Raw genomic sequence first — 21,472 nt, 5'->3', positions numbered from 1 at the left:
ATTGTCTCAGTGACTGCTTAGTCAAAATCTTACTCAATCAAGAGAGTTTAGCTCTTGAAAGCTATTTACAATTTGTTAGCCCAATAAAAAGTTTTATTATTATTATTATTATTATTATTATAAATTCAGGTAATATAACATTCTTCCCCATATCCTTGAAACATAAATAGAATTTCAGAGAAGCATGCATGTTTACCATAAAGTCCCTTTGCTTCACACTCCTCTCTAATAGCTCAGAAGCAACTGTTGCTTTCATAAAGCACAGAGGCACCAGATTTATACCTTCAGATAAATTCACATCCCCTGCAGCCTATTTCTTGAAACTCAAGAAACACAAATGCCAGAATTTCAGAAAAGCATACAGGAAACCATAAAGTCCCTTCATTGCCCACTTGCCTAGAACTTGTTTTTGACCTTTTATTTCTATGATAAGGGCTTTGATTGTGAAATGTTTTTGTAAATAATTTATTTCAGTTTTGGATGCATATAGAAAGTTACTGTAAAACTATAATTTAAATATTTTTAAATTTGCATTTTAGCATAATATACATGAAGCACTGATTTGGAATTTAAAAAAGCAAGAAAACTTTAGCAAATGCTGACTGAATTCAAATTGCAAGGCTAGGAGAAAAAAACCAAAGCAATACACAGTCCCCAAACAGGAATGAACCCAAACTTGAAATTACCTTTAAGCAGGAAAGTAGTTTCAATAATTTTAACACTAAGTTTTTATTCCCAGAAACAGGGGTACTGCATGTATGAATAACCTCTAAATCAACCAGTGTGATAAGCCTATTCATTCCTTATCAAAGCTGATGTTACTCATAACTACTGTGTGGATTGAGATATTAGAATTTTAAAATATCATATACACTGCAGTCTTTTGAGGAGTGGTAGGGATAGGCCACTGAATCATTGCATTTATTTTATTTTTTTCATTCTGCTGAATAATAGATCTAAAGTAATATCAATAAACTGGCAAGCTATGAGTGGATTGTTTTGTGCCTTATAAAGAAATCCATTATTTTGATCTTAACATTTATTTTTAAGCAAAAACTGTTATGCTGATATTTATCCTTAAGTTTTATACTATTTAATATAATGTTTTAACATAGAAATTTAAAATTTATTCAATACCTTCCGCTTTGAATATGAAATTTCTAGCAAATCCATCATTCTTTTTCATTGTGTGAAATCTCAGCTTTGTAGTAGATAGCACTGTAGTATTTATTGGTGCATGTGCATGATTTAAAAAAAAAAAAAAAAAAAAAGCCTTGACTCTATCCAGGGTCAGTAACTTTCATATGGGCACTTGGGTGCACATATGCGCATCTGTGTTGGTGCGAGTCCAGGGATGTGGTAATTTTATAATATACATAGAAAAAATAGAAATGATGGCAGGAAAGGACCAAACGGCCCATCCAGTTTGCCCAGCAAGCTCTGATATCAGTTTCCCATACTTAACAGTCTCCCAGACTGCCGAGGTCAGGGCTTTTGTTGGTTACTGTTTGATTCCAGTTTTCCCTCCACCCGCTGTTGTTGTGCTAGATGCACACTTATAACATACGTGCACATATGTGCATATGTTATAAAATAGCCTGGGCGTGTGAATGTGTGTGCCCAATTTTGCAATTGGGCCTGCACAGCCATGTAAAATTGGGTATGAGCCGCGCAAGTGTGGGAATTTTATAACAGGCGTGCATCCATACCTTGACCAATTTCACCAGCTTGTCTACCAGTTCTCCAGTCCAACACTAGGTCCTCCAAATCTCTGGTTCTTTAGCCTGCACTCCCTCAAGTTACCCCAGATTCCTAAATCCACTCCAGGATGCCTAGTTTTTTGTTTTTTTTAACTTGTACTTCCTCCATAGCAGATGTAAGATTTACATGGTACTGATCTGGGCATGTGTAAATACTTGTGTGTACATCTCTTGGCCTTGTCCTGGAATGCCCTTGCCCTGTCCACATCGCACCCACTTCAAGCCCCTTTTTTCTCCAATGCAAGATGTATATGCATTGGCACATGTGCATGGATGGCCCCACTTTATAAAATCAGATGAACCATGCACATGTGCTAGATGCACACTCATCTCCCAATGTTATAAGAACATAAGAACATAAGAAAATGCCATACTGGGTCAGACCAAGGGTCCATCAAGCCCAGCATCCTGTTTCCAACAGTGGCCAATCCAGGCCATAAGAACCTGGCAAGTACCCAAAAACTAAGTCTATTCCATGTAACCATTGCTAATGGCAGTGGCTATTCTCTAAGTGAACCTAATAGCAGGTAATGGACTTCTCCTCCAAGAACTTATCCAATCCTTTTTAAACACAGCTATACTACCTGCACGAACCACATTCTCTGGCAACAAATTCCAGAGTTTAATTGTGCGTTGAGTAAAAAAGAACTTTCTCCGATTAGTTTTAAATGTGCCCCATGCTAACTTCATGGAGTGTCCCCTAGTCCTTCTACTATCTGAAAGAGTAAATAACCGATTCACATCTACCCGTTCTAGACCTCTCATGATTTTAAACACCTCTATCATATCCCCCCTCAGTCGTCTCTTCTCCAAGCTGAAAAGTCCTAATCTCTTTAGTCTTTCCTCATAGGGGAGTTGTTCCATTCCCCTTATCATTTTGGTAGCCCTTCTCTGTACCTTCTCCATCGCAATTATATCTTTTTTGAGATGCGGCGACCAGAATTGTACACAGTATTCAAGGTGCGGTCTCACCATGGAGCGATACAGAGGCATTATGACATTTTCCGTTTTATTCATCATTCCTTTTCTAATAATTCCCAACATTCTGTTTGCTTTTTTGACGGCCGCAGCACACTGAACCGACGATTTCAATGTGTTATCCACTATGACACCTAGATCTCTTTCTTGGGTTGTAGCACCTAATATGGAACCCAACATCGTGTAATTATAGCATGGGTTATTTTTCCCTATATGCATCACCTTGCACTTTTCCACATTAAATTTCATCTGCCATTTGGATGCCCAATTTTCCAGTCTCACAAGGTCTTCCTGCAATTTATCACAATCTGCTTGTGATTTAACTACTCTGCACAATTTTGTGTCATCTGCAAATTTGATTATCTCACTCGTCGTATTTCTTTCCAGATCATTTATAAATATATTGAACAGTAAGGGTCCCAATACAGATCCCTGAGGCACTCCACTGTCCACTCCCTTCCACTGAGAAAATTGCCCATTTAATCCTACTCTCTGTTTCCTGTCTTTTAGCCAGTTTGCAATCCACGAAAGGACATCGCCACCTATCCCATGACTTTTTACTTTTCCTAGAAGCCTCTCATGAGGAACTTTGTCAAACGCCTTCTGAAAATCCAAGTATACTATATCTACCGGTTCACCTTTATCCACATGTTTATTAACTCCTTCAAAAAAGTGAAGCAGATTTGTGAGGCAAGACTTGCCCTGGGTAAAGCCATGCTGACTTTGTTCCATTAAACCATGTCTTTCTATATGTTCTGTGATTTTGATGTTTAGAACACTTTCCACTATTTTTCCTGGCACTGAAGTCAGGCTAACCGGTCTGTAGTTTCCCGGATCGCCCCTGGAGCCCTTTTTAAATATTGGGGTTACATTTGCTATCCTCCAGTCTTCAGGTACAATGGATGATTTTAATGATAAGTTACAAATTTTTACTAATAGGTCACCTCAAAGTGGTTCATCATTTTCTATGACTTATACCCACAGTGAGATCTCACTACCCCAATCAACCCAGTATTGCCATTGAATTATTTCCTTGATATCTTCCAGTTTCACAAACTACAATCCTAGATCCCTTGTAACTTGCGAGTACAATGATTGTGGTGGTTCTTTTTCAATCTTTTGACAGTGTAGACCTTCTACCAAAGTTATACTTGTCAAATATGTTTTTCTATGGATTTGTTATAAATAGTTTCTGTGCACACAATAATCTGATATCAAAGATTGATCATAAATCAGGCATTTTACTAAAGTAACTTCTTTAGAATCATGCCTACAAATTAGGTAATCAAATTGAACATTTAAATAAGGCCTCCAATTTGAAATAGAAAACAAAATAACAGTATTTCATTATCATGTAATAGATTTTCAGAATGTTTTTAAAATTAGAAACAAGCACTAAACTGGTGTTAAATGAATCCTTTTCAATTATAGGTTTTACGGTAGACTTTATTTTGGTAGTTAGTGGTTATGGTCTGATATTTGTTATGACTCTGTATCGTGTGGAACTAATTTTCAAAGGTGTTATGCACGTAAATGTAACATACTATTGTAACAATTTTCAAAAGCCCATTTCTGCACAGGGAGGATAAGTTTTAAAGAAATGCACGTGAGCCCATACTCGCGCACATATGGGCTCATGCACAATCGTGAGTGAATTATTATCAAGTGTGCACATATACCTGCTCGATATAAAATGCATTTAACTTTAGTGCAGAAGTTGCATATGTAGGTTGCTCCTAAACATTTGCGTAGTTTTCTGTTCCTGTGCAAACATGCGCATATATCCTACTCTTGTATGCTTCCACAACGTGTAACTTCCAGTTCCTTCAGGGCAGGCTCATTCTATGATGCCACCACTTGCTTAGCAGCCAAACTTCACCACCAGGCATGTTTCCTGCTTGGCATTCCTGGCGGTGGAACATGAGTGTGCTGTTCCTATCCGGGAAATGCGCAGGAGCCTGCACCAAAATCAGGAGGCCTGGCAACTCATCTGAGCACGGTTTAACCATTGAGCTTCTTACCCCCGTTGGGTAAGTAGACTGTGGGTAGTGGGGTGGGGGCATGTTAGGATGTACATGGGGGGTTCACTGGAGGGGGGCCCTTATATGGCCATCAAATAGGGCAAGAGTCAACAGATATGTACATTCCATTAACAGCATGATTATTGTACATGTGTTGATAAAGTAATATAATGCAAGAATGAAATTGCAGGCAAGGAATGATTTAAACCAATAATCATAAGCATAATGGTACAATTATGAGCTAGAACTTCCTCAGGGACCTTTAATAGATTTAATGATGGCCTCAAGCAGAGGAAACCTATCTTCTCCTTTCAGAAGGGAAAGATTTGGCCATGTCACATGGTTTCTGCTACTCCCCAAAGCTGTATGCTCTATGGAAAGGGATATTCCCACTATTGGACTGCACAGCTTGTTCTCTCATGAAAATGGGTACAAAGGCAGTTCATGGAAGGTCCCTGTTTTGGGCTACTTTTGGCCCAGGTGGCAGCATACCAGTTCTTGGTGCATTAAGGGAGTAAAAAGAGCCATGCTTCTCACTTCAGATGTCAGTAGAAAACATAGATACATACCAATATGGAGATGACAGTAACAGCTACAATGTACAACTTTGTATTCATAGTTTTCTTATATAGATTGAGGATCTGAAGAAGAAGGCCCAGGAGTTGTGCCGGAAAAAGAGTAGGTGGTAGGATCGGCTGCAAACCAGGTGGGATGGGTTTGGAGGTAAGTTCATGATATTGCCAAGGAGATTTTCATAAGGTCTGTCTATGTATTATTTCCATCACTAGCCACACTATTGGCCTACCAATCAGCAAGACACTGTCTCTGCCTTGTGCTTATTCAAACCTTCATGCAAACATACTTAGACCTTAGCATTTTTCTTGGCCATGAGCAGCACTGTCATGAAACATTAGGCCAAGCTGAAAAACCTTCAGAGTGTTCTCACCCACTCCTGAATTTATTACCTATGAAAATATATGTCCCCTATCCAGTACAACTATGTGCTGCATCATGGCCCTTTATGTCTTATTATATAGACCATAGCCCACTGCTAAGAACCCTGACACTGAATCTGCGTCTGAGCTCATATCACAAGCAAGGGACCATCAAGTAAAATACTGCTGAACCAAAGTTTCCGTATTTCAAGAAATCATTCTATGGCCTTGCCACCATTTCTGTGACATGGGTGTCCCATAGTTAGCAGCACTTCCCTTTGCCTACACCTCTTCCAGAAAAGGAATGCCCTCTGATTGCCTAGATGATTCTGCACATCACACCCAGGAGCATATGAGCTCATGAACTGACACACATTTTCTGTTCTCTTCACAGCTGACAACTCGTCTTCGTCATCAGAGGCGGAAGTGGATGAAGACAATGGTGAGAACCCAGCCTTTCCTGCAGCTTATACCGATGCCATTGCTGGAGAGGAGCAGGCCCCATTCACTACCACCACTTCCACTACTGGGGGACCCAGAGATGGCAGTCCAACCCCTTCACTCTCAACCAGCAGAAGACATCACTTTTTCCATCTAGGTAGGGCCTCCCCGCCACTCTCTCTTGGGATGCTGGTACTCAGGTGGGCAAGGCCTTGCTGGCTGAGGGAGGCCTGGACCCAGCATCATCTATTACCTTTCCAGTGGCTCCTTAGCTTGCTCTTTGGAGTTCCCGTTTCAGGTGATAAGCCAGTGTCTCAGTGGGCTTTTGACTTTGCTATGCAATATGATGGTGGAGGACTTAAGTTGGGCTGCCAGAATGAGACTCAAAAGCATTTCACAGCTGTATTTCATCTCATTGGCTTAAGGCCTCCACTACACCAACTAGACTCTTAAGCTTGTAGTATCTGGCCTACCTAGGTCCCTAAGCCTTTTTATTTTCTGTATAAAGTTTGAACTCTAGTATATCCTACCCCTGACCCCTTTTTTCTTTTACAATTGTAAATAATTTTTAAAAAATTGAAACAATGTTAATATTTAGTTAAAAATGTTTTCTGTTTACTTTGGGTTTGTTTCTCCATAATTTACTCCTTTCTGTGTTTTATTTTCTACAACAGTATAATCTCTTTTAGAATATCCTATAGCCATAATTTTCTGATCCACACATAGCCCTGCATGACACTTGCCATGCTGGTTTGTCCTGTTATTTCATTTATTTCAGCATATGTAGTTGTGCTAAACTTGCACTCCTAAAACAGCTACTAGTAAGGGAGATCACAAATCAAAAGAGACATATATCAATAGGTACCACTTGCCACTCTAAAGTACACCAGATGTGGGTGCAGCCAAGCCAAAAGCAAGGATTTTGTGTTTAAAGTTTCTAGTATGTTAGGTATCCCACTAAATAATAAGACTAAAAGTGAGAAAAGGAACAGACTTGAGGTTGATCTTTCTGAATCACTACACTTGACAACAGAGAAGAGTTTTGATATAGATGTCTGGTAGGAACTACATTCACCTACAGCAGACTGATGTTTATTAAGAACCTCCATGGCCCATAGATTTCAAATGTAACAGAAAAGAATTGCAACATTTCTAATGCTTCAGGCATGGAATGCCAACAGTCTTAAAAGAGGTATCAGATTAATGACCAAAACCCAGTCTTCCCCTCCATACCTTCACTGGCTATATTTGTTCTTATTGAATTTTATTTTAGTTTGATGTTTTTAAATATTATAGTTTTAGTATGTTATTTTTAACAGCTAATTTATATTTTCTGTGCTTCATCTTTTAGTAATATTAGCTGTTATCTCTTTTATGAATTTATTGTATTTTCCTTTAATATAATTGTACACCGTTGTGAAGGCCTTGCTGATGTAACGGTATAGAAAAGCAATAAACTATAACTATAACTATCTTTACAGTTAAGGCCTTTCTTTTTTGCTGAAGGCTCCCAGCTCTCATCTGAAAATCACTTAAACAATTAAAACAAACATATAACTCTCAAATGCCTAACTTTCAAAGACCATCTGCCTGCTAGAAGACTGCCAGCCTTGTGTTCTATAAGATATCCAGGATTATGTGCTTTTTGAGGATTCTTAGACCAAAGCTACCAGCTGAGAGCAATTGTTCACTCCTTGCTGATTAAATTAGCTGGACCACTCACTCATTTCCACCACTGGTAATTGGAATGGACTAGAACACTGAACTGATTTAAAGGGATCATCAGAACTTGTCTGGAACCTGGAGATTGGTTTGAAGTGTAATTATCAGCCATTTCCTGTACATACTGAATTAAGAGGACAAAGGTTTTGTAGGGTAGAAGAAATAGCCGAGTCTGAATTTAAAATCTGTGTCAGATATATTGTAAGACACAGAAAGCATATAAAAGACTATGAGATACAAACTGAGAAATATAAGGTCCATTTGGAGTGAAATACTGGATCACAGGGAATGTGGGCAAGCCTTATAAAGTAATCATCCAGATCTCTGATCATGATGATGTTTTCATCCATATATTCCAATCTATCTTAATATCCAGTATAACCGTCTTGAGATAAAATAGCAGCTAGCTCCATGGCATCAGGAACTTGTAGGTCTGGTTCATGTCTTACCCACAAGGCAAACTATAAGAAGAAACTGGCCCGGATATTGAAGTCCCTGAGCAGATGGATCATACTTTTATTCCTTGTGTAGACCCACTGCACTCAGAAGTGGAAAAATACATATATACCAATAGTGCACAATTAACACATGTACCACAACTTCTAATAGTATACACACAAATGTAACTGCTATATATGCAAATAACAATAGTGTTTTTATTTGCTATCTTTTTAAATTATATTCATGTTTAAGATTTACCTGCATATGTCACCCCCCTTTAGAAGCACAAATATATGCAGTTTATAAGAGTATGCGGGTGCAAAGGGTCGGCTTCCAGTGCATGTCATCCTACTTACACCATGTCCAAAAGGAGTGGAGCAAGTGAGGAAGCCCAACTTCCTACCTTGGAGGTGGACCTTCTTGTCCACCAGGTCAAAAAGGTCCAGCATCTCCCAGTCTAGGAGAGTTGTGTCCTACAGGAAGGAAATAGTGTGGGAGATTCACCAAACGCTCAATGCTTTCTTTCACTATAACCGCATTGTGAAAGTCCTAAGCCACAAATGGTGAGACCTTCAATGTCTAGTGAAGAGAAAGTATGCCAGAAAACTAGCGGAGGGGCCTGACAGCCAAGTCAAGTTCACTACAGCTGAACAGTTGGTGCTGAGCACCATTTTCTATGCAGAGGGTTTGGCACCCTGGACACCTTCCAACCTGAATACCAGCAAGATAGCATTGTATATTGGAACATCAGATAGTGTGTGTATTAGAATGTTATTTAGGGATGTTAACTTTCAAACCGGCTCACAGGTACACTGGGGCATGTGTGTGTCGGTGTGCACCTAGTTACGCAGCCATTTTATAACTTGCACATGTATATGCACGCATGTTATAAAATACCCTGAACATGCACACTGTCAGGTAGATCTTGAAAGGTGTGCACGTGTCCTTGTGCGCATGCTTCCCGGCACTCACACATGGACACACTGATTTTATAACATGTGTGCGCCGGCGCACGAATGATATAAAATCGTTGGGCCTGTGCGCCAGATTTTGTAATCTATGTGTGCGTGGCATGCGCAAGGGGTGGGGGGGTGGGGGTAAAATTTAGCAAATTTTGCGCGGTGATACATCCTGGCCTTCCACAGTTCCATCCCAGTTCTCTCCAATTAAGGAGCGGACTGGGAGAAAACTTCCCTACCCCCTACACTAACTTTCCTTCCCCTTCCACTCTCCTCTCCAACCCCTAATTCCTACCTTTTTTTTTCTTTTTTCCCAACTTACTTCACGGCTCGGCGTGTGAGGCTGTGGGACAGTGATCAATGCCGCTGCTCTGGCACACCCCCGGGCCTTCCCCTTGCAGGAAAGTCGGCATGTGTATGCGTTTTGGACTTTACGTGTGTCACCAGACCTTTTTGAAAATAGGCCTGGCCACATGTTTAAAGGCCAGATTTTACACGCGGGAGGATTTAAAATCCGGCCGTGTGCGCCTAATTTTAAGTGGGCATGCACTAATGAGCATAAAACCCACTTTCTATGCAAGTCGGGTAATTTTAAAAGGGGCGCGTGTCTACGCTGCTGCGAGTTTCACCAGTTGTCCACCAGTTCACCCAGTTAACACCTAGGTCCTCCAAACCCCTGATTTGAAAGTCTGCACCCCCCCCCCCCCCCAGTTATCCCAGACCTTTTAAACCCCTGTGAAATGGCAGTTTTTTTTTAAATTTATACCTCCTCCATAGCAGAAGTAAACTTATGTGGTAGGGATCTGGGCACACGTCCAGAAACGTAAGTATTTATGCTCACATCTCTTGGCCATGCCCCAAAATGGAGATCTGCCACCAAGGAAGACCTTACCAGGTGTGCATGGCACCTCGATGCATTCTGTCCGCCTTCTCTGCCATGCCTCCCGACATCGGGCCGAGTTCCTTGGGCCACGCAGCAGGCCATGCAGCAGGCCCTGCCCTGGCCTGGCCACCTACGTTACTTCTGTTTCTGGCCCTCTTAGGGCTGCGCGCATGCCATCCCTCTTAAAGGACCAGTGGCGCAAAACACCCAGAGGTGCTCCCCGATAACATCATTTGGCCAGGACTATATATGTCTGAGCTTGCTCCCATCCGGTGCCTCGGCAGTAGGTCCATTACCTTTCAGTAGAGCTAGTTACCTCAGTATTGTTCCTGCTCCTGGGTTCCTCTTTGTGTTCCTGAGTTCTTGTCTTCGTCTCCTTCATGGTCAGCCTCTCATCTCCGAGTCTTGAGTGTCCTGTTCCTTACTGTATTGCTCCTCACCTCCCTGCCTCTTCTGTGTCCCCTGTTTCCCTCGGATGGATCTCTGGCTTGACTTTAGCTTGGACTCAGGCTCTGATTCTTCTTCGCCTGCCACCGACCACTGCCTAGGCACCAACTTGATAGAACTCCGCCTGCCTCTGACCTCGTCCTGAGCCTAACCCTGTTCTCCACAGGCAGTCCTCTTGCTGCTTCTTCCTATGTGCTGGTCTGCAATGACTTCATGGATCTCCATCACCACATAGGCCCACACCTAAGACCAGTTGACCCTGGCAACCAAGGGCTCAGCCTAAGGGGAACGTGAGCGCGTGCCTTTTATAAAATCGCATCCATCTGCACGCGGGTCTTAAAATTGACCCCTTAATGTTGGTAAATGGGCTTTGGAAAATTGCTACAATAAAGTAACACCTTTGAAAATTACCTCATATAAGTGCACTTATATATATATAAAACATATTGAATGACTCTATAACAGGGTATCATCAAGCTAGAGCAAGATAACATAGTAGAAATCTCATATTTGTGAGATTTTCCTCATTCCAAATTGATGTCGAATCTTCACCTCGGTGTACTGTGCTGTTCGTACGTCTCACTCCGCATCTAAAACTGACCCCTAAATCACCACCAACGCCTCACCTCAAGTCTTGTGTGATGATGACTCTAACTTCCCTATAACACCACACAAGCTCTACATGTACACAATAAACTGTGTTGTCCAGCGACTATCTATCTTACATACAGGCCCATGTAAGCAGGAGTTAGCTAAGAGTATGCAGTGCAAAGAAGGCAACAAGAGGCAATACAAAAGGACCCCAGTAATAAACTTCTTCTTCAGCTCTTGCAGTCTTCCTTAGGAGCATACACTGAACATTCAGTTGTATGTCCTAGCCCATATGGTCTTGCCTAAGTGGGTACTTAGAATGTGCAAGGACATTCTAGCATGCAAGGTCACATGGAGGGCAAACCTTATACCTAGTGAACCGTTAACACAAAAACCACACAATGAAAGGAACCAACCAGGAAGGGTATTTTTCATTGTTTGAAATGACATTATTACATATACAGGCTTAGCATCTTATCCTTTTGGCACAATCATGATCACAACAAAAACCATAGAAAGCAGAAGTGGCACTCCCAATAGCTTCAGTACAGTTCTAATTTTGGAACTGATAGCAGCCTTGCTATGTGATAGCTAGTGAAGGCTCCAGACAGTTCATGTTGAAAGAGTGCACTCAAGGGGACAGCCTAAGGGTGAAGGAAGCAGGACCAGGACCAAAGAGCTCAGCATGGAGGCAGCATGACCAGCACCAAAGAGCACAACATGGAGGCAGGAGACCCAGGAGAAGGCACAGCAGCATGAAGGCAGCAGCAGCAGCAAGAGCTGAGCTGAGATGAGACACCAGCATCCAGAGCAGGAAATGAAACATGATGAGAAGAGGCAGCAGCTGGACAGTGACTGGAAGCCACATCAAAGAGGATGGAATACAGGCAGAGCATTAAGGAGAGCTTTAGAGTTAGGCTGCTGAACCACAATGGCTGACAGGTCTGCGTGCTGGCACAGGAACTTGTAGTGAGGACGGACTCATCAGGCTTCTTCCACCTAGCCAGCATATGAACTCTGTAATGAGGACGGGCTCAGCAGGCTTTTTCCTTCTAGCTGAGAGAGGAACTCTGTAGTGAGGATGGGCCCAGCAGGCTTCCTCCAACTAGCCAGCACATGGATTCTGTAGAGGGGCCCACCCAGGAATGTTGGTACAGCTCTTCTTATTTGGCATTCGAACCACCACCTTTGGCCCTTTTTGGCCCCATGCCACATCATAGCTTGCCACTTGGGGTGGGGCATGTCTTTTGGGGACCTATCCTCAGGCATCTGTCAACCTGGGGACTGCTGCGGGATGTGGACTCCAGTGACGCAGGGGAAGACTCAGATGGCTGTTCGGGCATCCATTGTAGGATTTGCATCAGCATGTTCTTCATTCTATTGCTGCTTCCTGGCTGGGATTGGCAGCTTTGTGGCGAGAGCTGTGGAAACAAAACATAAGACATAAATACTAATGGCAGCAAATATCCTTTTTTCATTTGGCATCAGAAGTGCACTTTGATTTTTAGCATTGTGAGCATCTTATGCCAAATGATGTGTATACCCATTACTGCCTGCCCATTTATTGTTGAGGTGAACTTACCAGCTGTGGCTCGCGTGGTGGTCTAGTCGCTTAGCCATGCCCTCGAAGACATCTGGTCCCAGCCTTTGCATGAGGCACTCCTCCATGGGGGTGAGGACGATGTGACAAGGGGCTTATCCTCCAGTCTGCCATATATATTTACCTTCACCTTCACCTTGGCTTTTAGCTGTGCCTTGATGTCCTGGTACCTGGTAAGCTGCTTCACTGCACCTGGAGATATCCTGGGCTGTGTTGTGCTAGATCTGGCCCTTGGCTGTCTTTGAGGTTTTGGCCGCCCGGTTGCCAGATAGCATGGCATAATGCTGCAGGTCCCCTACAATGACCTTCTTATTATCCTGGACACTAAACTTGATAGCCCTGAGATGAAGGCTTCCTGCTGCCTGGTTGCGAGAATGGGGTGCCACTTCTGCTTCCGGGGAGGTGTCCTCCCTTTCCTCACTCTCCATCCCACTTCTCTCTCCCCCTTCCTGCCCTGTCAACTCCTTTCCCCTATGCCCTCTCTATCCCTAGCCTGCCGTCCTCCTTCCTCCATCCTCGCCTGCTTATCCCCTTCCCCCTTCCCCCTCCCTCCTATTCCTATCACTTCCCTCCTGTCTATCTCTACTCCTGTCCCTACACCTCCTCCTTCCCCTAGCACTCCTGCCCTCATCCTGCTGCATCATCTCTTCCCTCCTCCCCTCACGCCTCTCCTCTCTCCCCTCGCTCTCAGGCTTCATCCTCCTCCTCCTCACCACAAACACCACTCCTCCACCAACACCACTCCTCCACTTACACCACACTTCCACACTCCTGCTCACTCAACTACACCACCTCCACTCCTCCATCACTCCTCCTTCACCACTTCTCTACACTCCCTTCACCATACTCCATCACCACTCCTCTACCCCTCCTCACTCTTCCACGCCTCCTCCTCACTCCTCCACACCAAAAGACAGACAGACAAACTGGACAACAAAAGCTTTCACTCCAGCAAAGAAGACAAAAAACTAAGGTAAAGGGAAACAGATGGCAACAGAAGATCAGATAACGCACTCAGGTAATCGAATCAAAAGAAGCTCCTACTCCCACTAAACCACTCACCAACTCTCCTATCCTCTCTTTCCCATGCCTAACACACCCTCAAAAAAACAGCTGCAGGAAGCTAGGATATATAAACTGAAAAAATAACACCATGCACTAATTGGGGATGAGGACTCAAGGACTAACCCCTATTGAGCATTTCCAGTGGTTACAAGAGTTGAAAAGCTGACCAAGATAGAGTTTTTGGATGTTGTGTATTTTGGGACAGGGCCCTACAATTTTCTTGTTTGGGGGTATTTTCCCACGTGTTAATTACTTTTATTCTGGAACCCCATTAGAGTTACTCTAATTTATAAGGGGAGAAGTTCTTCTCCTTGGATCATGGTGCAAGAAGGGAGCCAACACTTAAAATGAATAAATTGACCATAATATTCATTGCTTTTATATTTCTGATGCTGTTTTTTATTTTTGGCATTATAGCCTGGATTATTCTTTTTAAGTTCCAGTAAAGTCTGTTTTGTTTGAACACCACCCTTGGACTCCACTGAATATTTTTCCTGATTTTCCTACCCTTATCATTGGACAAATTGTATAGCTGGACATTGGTTTCAATCCATTTATATAACTTTGCTGCTATTATTGGCTTCCTTATTTCTCTCTGAACTGTTTGTCACCTATTAGAGGTTCTCTATCTCCAGTGTGAGTAATAAAAGTGAACAGTGGATAGAAACATCAGGGCATTGGAAGATTATTCTTCTTTACTGTCCGGACCGAGCCCGGATCCGTAGCACTCCAAGTAAAGGCTAACGCAGTGAGATCGGGGAGTCCGCTACATATTATATGAATTGTGCACATAATAAAAGACCCACTCTCCCTTTAGTGTGGGACTTTTAGCATTTTCACGCTCTGCATATTATTAATCAACTGCTGTTAACATTATGAGCTTGGACACTAAGGGGTAGATTTTCAAAGGGTTACGCGCATAAGATATACGCATAACCCAAGAAAAGCTGCCCCAAGCTGCCCCTGCGCGTGCCGAGCCTATCTTGCATAGGCTCGGTGGCTTGCACAAGCCCTGGGACGCGCGTATGTCCTGGGGCTTGCAAAAAGGGGCAGGGTGGGGGCGGTCCTGGGTGGGGCGTGGGCGTGGCCAGAGTCTCCAGGCACAGCGGCCGTTTGCCGCTGTGCCCGGGATTGCGGGCCGGCTGTTGGCCGGCGCGCATAACTTCTTCAACAAAGGTATGGGGTTTTTTTTAGATAGGGCTGGGGGCGAGTTAGGTAGGGGAAGGGAGGGGAAGGTGGGGGGAGGCGGAAGGAAAGTTCTCTCCGAGGCTGCTCCAATTTCGGAGTGGCCTTAGAGGGAACGGAGGAAGGCTGTGCGGCTCGGCGTGCGCAAGTTGCACAATTATGCACCCCCATGTACGCGCTGACCCTGGATTTTATAACATGTTCGAGTCAGCGCGCGCATGTTATAAAATCGGGCGTAGATTTGTTCATGCCAGGTTGCGCAAACAAATCTACGCCCGCTCGCACCTTTTAAAATTTGGCCTTATTATTTTAATATACAGCTTAGTGAATCAGCGCATAAGTGGATATAGCAATATATCAATAGCAGAAATGATGAATGTTTACAGCACTCTGGAATTTGAAAAATAAAATATCTTTTTTTTTCTGGTTCAGATATGGTGGCCTGATTGCAGTATCAAAGTTCAGTAGGAGATGGTGCAGTAAAATTAGAACTGCTGTGGTAATTGCTTGCAGGATATTCATATCTTTGTGTTATATCATTCCATCAGACCACAGATTAAAATATCATTATCTATATGAATATAAGAAATATCATGCTAGGTCAGACCAAGGTCCATCTAGTCCAGCATCTTGTCCCTGAGTAGCCAATCCAGGTCACAAATATCTGGCACATCCTATAAGGTAAACCTATTTCTTGTTACTCTCAGGGATAACAATAGCTTTCTTTTTAATAAAGTGTTCCAGTTATTTCCTCTAGGAACTTGTCCACGCTTCTTTTAAACTCCGATATGCTAGTTGCCTTCATCATGTCCTATGGCAACAGATTCCACAGCTTGATTATGCACTGCGTGAAAACATAATTTCTAGTATTCATTTTAAATCTGTTGGTTGTTAGTTTCATGGAGTGTCCCCTGGTTTTAGTATTTTTTGAAAGGATAAGCAACTGTCCTTTATGTATCTATGCCACCCCATTCATGATTCCATAAACTTCTATCATTCCCCTTCTCAGCCATATCTTTTCCAAGCTGAAGAGCTATAGCCTGTGCAGCCTCTTATCATAGGAGAACCACTCCATGCCCTTTGTAATTCTTGTCTCCCTCCTCTACCTCTTTTCTATTCCACTTTGTCTTTTTTTGAGATGGGGAGAACAGAACTGAAACAGTACTCAAAGTGAGGTTGCACCATGCCTGAACACAAAGGAGGCGATGTCCTTTTGTGGATTACAAACTGGATAAAAGACAGGAAACAGAGAGTAGGATTAAATGGTCAATTTTCTCAGTGGAAAAGGGTAAACAGTGGAGTGCCCCTGGGATCTGTACTTGGACCGGTGCTTTTCAATATATATGTAAATGATCTGGAAAGGAATACGATGAGTGACGTTATCAAATTTACGGATGATACAAAATTATTCAGAGTAGTTAAATCATAAGCGGATTGTGATACATTACAAGAGGACCTTGCAAGACTGGAAGATTGGACATCCAAATGGCAGATGAAATTTAATGTGGACAAGTGCAAGGTGTTGCATATAGGGAAAAATAACCCTTGCTGTAGTTACACGATGGTAGGTTCCATATTAGGAGCTTCCACCCAGGAAAAAGATGTATTTATTTTTTATTTTTATATACCGATGATCCTGTATACAATACATATCGCACCGGTTTACATGGAACTGAACAGTCGCCTCTGGGGCTGAATACATTAAAACAGGTGTACAGGAACACTTTTAGGGAGACATTAAAAAACTCAGTTAACTGAAACTAGGATCCAAACTCAGAAAACATATGTACATAGGTATATATAATGACTATTGTATTATCAGGTTTTAGCTCTCAGGGAAAGCTTGGGTGAATAGCCAAGTCTTAAGCTTCTTTTTGAAAGTCAAGAGGCATGGTTCTTGGCGGAGATCCGGTGGGAGCAGATTCCAAAGGGGGGGACCTGCTGTGGACATAGCTCGTTTCCTCAGTAAGGTTTTAGCCGGCTGGGTGTGAAGCATGTTCTGGTATGCACTTCTGATCGGTCTCTTGGAAGTGTGCTGCTGCAGTTGGAATGATAGGATGAGGGGGGAGATGTTGTGAAGAGCCTTATGAATCATCATAAGGGATTTGAAGTGTATCCTAAATTTTACCGGCAGCCAATGAAGATTCTGGAGGATAGGGGTGATGTGTTCCCTTTTTTTGGTGTTAGTGAGGATTCTAGCCGTCGCATTCTGAACCATCTGAAGTGGTTTGATGGTGCTGGTGGGCAGGCCCAGGAGGAGTGAGCTGCAATAATCCAGTTTAGGGAGGATGATAGCTTGTGGTACCAAGCAGAAGTCTCAGAAGTGTAGAAGTGGTTTTAGTTTTTTTAAAACTTGCAGTTTGAAGAAGCATTCTTTGGTGGTGTTATTTACGAACTTGGTGAAGTTGAGTTGGTTGTCTAGAATCACCCCAAGGTCTCTTACTTGCGGTGTGTGGTCTATCGATGTGGAGGAGAGTTGGGCGGAACTAGGTTGGTTAAGCAGGGTGCAATTGTCTGGGGCAATTATGAGGATTTCCGTTTTGCTAGTGTTTAGCATAAGGTTGAGGTTGTTGAGCAGGTTTTTGATTGTTGAAAGGCAGCTGTTCCAGTAAGACCACGTTTTGTGGAGGGATTCCACTATCGGGATGAGGATCTGGATGTCATCCGTGTATAGGAAATGAGTTAGCTTGAGGTTGGATAGAAGATGGCAGAGTGGGAGGAGATAAATATTGAATAGTGTGGGTGAAAGGGATGATCCTTGGGGTACCCCCGCTTCGATCTGATAGGGAGTGACTCTTTGTTGTTGATCCTAACCCTATATTGCCTGTTTTCAAGGAAAGATTTGAACCAGCTGTGCGCTGATCTAGGCATCATAGTGGATAATACTTTAAAATCATCGGCTCAGTGTGCTGCAGCACTCAAAAAAAGCAAACAGAATGCTAGGAATTATTAGGAAGGGAATGGTTAATAAAACAGAAAATGTCATAATGCCTCTATATCGCTTCATGGTGAGACCGCACCTTGAATACTGTACAATTCTGGTCGCCGCATCTCAAAAAAGATATAGTTGCGATGGAGAAGGTACAGAGAAGGGCAACCAAAATGATAAAGGGGATGGACCAGCTCCCCTATGAGGAAAGGCTGAAGAGGTTAGGGCTGTTCAGCTTGGAGAAGAGATGGCTGAGGGGGAATATGATAGAGGTCTTTAAGATCATGAGAAGTTTTGAACGAGTAGATGTGAATTGGTTATTTACACTTTTGAATAATAGAAGGACTAGGGGGCATTCCTTGAAGTTAGCAAGTAGCACATTTAAGATTAATCAGAGAAAATGATTTTTCACTAAACGCACAATAAAGCTCTGGAATTTGTTGCCAGATGATGTGGTTAGTGCAGTTAGTGTAGCTGGGTTCAAAAAAGATTTGGATAAGTTCTTGGAGGAGAAGTCCATTAACGGCTATTAATCAAGTTTACTTAGGATATGGACACTGCTATTAATTACATCAGTAGCATGGGATCTTCTTAGTGTTTGGGTAATTGCCAGGTTCTTGTGGCCTGGTTTGGCCTCTGTTGGAAATAAGATGCTGGGCTTGATGGACCCTTGGTCTGACCCAGCATGACAATTTCTTATGTTCTTATTAATTTAGACATTTTATATACCATCATTTCATGTTAAGATCACAATGATTTACAAAAATAACATTCATAGCTATAAATCAGCAAATAATAATGGTTACAGAGGTAGTATTCATAAACAGGCATTAACATCTATCAAATGAAAAATTCCAATGCATATTAACTAAAGATCTAGGACATAAGACATGAAGTACAAAAATAAATTAATATAACAAATGTCACATATTAGTATGTTGAGCTTTTTACAATCTCTCATTAAATTATTCCCTCATGCATCAATTTGTTTCTCTTGTCCTTCTTGTTATTGTAGATCTCTTCATTTTGATGTTTTTAAGTTAGGTTGTATGCATTTTTGAATAGCTATGTTTTTCTCTCTCATTTAAATCTCTTTATCTGATTTCAAACATAACATATCTCAGGTAGGGAATTCCAAGGTTTTGACCCACTATGGAAAATACACAATCTCTTACATGTGTCAAGTGTGTGCTCTGTATTGATGGGACAGTCAGTAGTCCTTTATTTTGAGATCTTGTGTTTGCTGCGGTCTGTATGCTTGTAATGTCATGCCTATCATACCAGTGTTTCTCAAATGAATGATTTTGAATATTATCGTTAATACTTTAAAATAGATTCAGGATTGTACTTGCAGCTAGTGCAGTGAAATCAGCGAGGGTGTAATGTGATTGAATTTCCTAGTTTCTAACAAAAGTCCTACGGAGGCATTTTGTAGTACTTGTAATGCTTTTAAGAGACATGAGGGAAGACCGAGAAATAAGTAGTTACAGTTGTCTAGGTTTGAGAAAATTAGAGTTTGCAATACAGTTCGGAAGTCTTTGAAAGTTAATAAAGGTTTCAACTGATGTAATATACACAACTTAGCATAACCTGCATTAATTAATTTATTGATGTGTTTTTTCATAGTAAGATTCTCATCTAGCTGGATACCTAAATCCCGTATTTGATTTGAGGGAGTAATTTGAAAATTACCCAGGTCTAGAGCCGGTGGTTTAGCTATCGAAGAGTTTCTTCTTAACCAAATGATTTCAGTCTTTTTAAGGTTTAATGTTAGTTTAAGTTGTAATAGTTTCTGTTTTCATATAGATTGATAATGTTGATACTGATTTTCGAATGATTTGGAGAATGGAGGTTAGGACTTTTCAGCTTGGAGAAGAGACGGCTGAGGGGGGGATATGATAGAGATGTTTAAAATTATGAGACATCTAGCATGGGTAGATGTGAATCGGTTATTTACTCTTTCGGATAATAGAAAGACTAGTAGGCACTCCATGAAGTTAGCATGGGGCACATTTAAAACTAATCGGAGAAAGTTCTTTTTTACTCAATGCACAATTAAACTCTGGAATTTGTTGCCAGAGGATGTGGTTAGTGCAGTTAGTACAGCTGTGTTTAAAAAAGGATTGGATAAGTTCTTGGAGGAGAAGTCCATTACCTGCTATTAAGTTCACTTAGAGAATAGCCACTGCCATTAGCAATGGTAACATGGAATAGACTTAGTTTTTGGGTACTTACCAGGTTCTCATGGCCTGGATTGGCCACTGTTGGAAACAGGATGCTGGGCTTGATGGACCCTTGGTCTGACCCAGTATGGCATTTTCTTATGTTCTTATGTTCTTAAGTGTATGTCATCAGCATACAGGAAGAATGTAGTTCCTAAATTCGCCAGTAATTTGTACAGTAGGAGCATATAAATATTGAATAGTGTTACTGAGAGTGCTGAGCCGTGAGGGACTGTATCAATATGGAAAGTATCTGATATGTGATTGCCCAGTTTGACTTGGAATGTTCTATTAGATAGAAAGAAGAGAACCATTTGAGAAGACAACATTCAGTCCCAATGTTGTTCAACTGATGGCACAACAGGATATGGTCCACAGTGTCAAATGCGACTGTTAAGTCAATTAGCAAAGAAAATAAGATTCATTTGCATCAAATCCTCGTAAAACAGAGTCCGTTAATGAGAGGAGTAGTGTCTCAGTTGAACAATGTTCCCTAAATCAGAATTGATTTGGGAAGAGAATATCTTAGTCTTCAAATGATTTACAAGTTGGGTTAATACTGCTTTTTCAAGAACTTTTGATAGAAAAGACAAATTAGATATTGGACGATAGTTGTCACAATCGTCAATTCTACCAGTTTTATTTTTAGGAATCGGCTTTAACACAGCTTTTTTTAATCCATGTGGTACAATTCCTTCTGATAGAGAATGATTAATTAAGGTTGTGATTGTCAGAGTGATAACATAGTGTACTTGTTTCAAGGAACCTGCAGGAATTGGGTCATGTAGGTGAGTAGCAGGCTTAATTTTAGCAATGATTTGACTAATTTCAAGATTAGTTATTCTGTCAAACATGGACCACTTAACCAGGCCATGTGAATCTTCAGTTGCTATTGTGGGAGAAAAGAAAGGGAATTAAATTTTTAACATATTGATTTTATCTAAAAAGGATATGGCATATTCATTGCAAGCGGCGTTTGAGAAGGAAAATGACTGGCCCTTAATTAGATGTTTAGCAACATCAAAGAACAGTTTAGAATTAATATCACCCCATGCATCTGTTTAGCATAGTAATATTTTTTTTTTACTTTATTGGTTAGTGTGCGGTATTTTGTTAGGAGAGATTTATGCTTTCCTAGGGAATCAGAAAATGGGCATTTCTGCCATTGTTTCTCTAATTTTCTAAAGTTCTGTTTAGTGCGTCTGAAATCATCATTGTACCAGGGCTGCTTTTGTTTAGAAGTATTCCTTTCTTTAATATTTTTCATCTGGACAGGACTGAGGTTTTCAACTA

At 41.6% G+C, this 21,472-nt stretch overlaps 1 protein-coding gene across 5 annotated transcripts in view; it reads left to right on the top strand.

Moving 5' to 3' along the window:
- Positions 1–21,472, top strand: part of ERC2 (ELKS/RAB6-interacting/CAST family member 2) — a 1,638,183-nt gene that overhangs the window by 760,279 nt on the left and 856,432 nt on the right. The gene's annotated exons all lie outside the window — the stretch shown is intronic.

The sequence above is a fragment of the Rhinatrema bivittatum genome, chromosome 4, assembly GCF_901001135.1.
Source record: "Rhinatrema bivittatum chromosome 4, aRhiBiv1.1, whole genome shotgun sequence".
Taxonomy (NCBI): Eukaryota; Metazoa; Chordata; class Amphibia; order Gymnophiona; family Rhinatrematidae; genus Rhinatrema; species Rhinatrema bivittatum.
The sequence above is the reverse complement of the archived record's forward strand: the minus strand, read 5'-3'. Positions and strand labels throughout refer to the sequence as shown.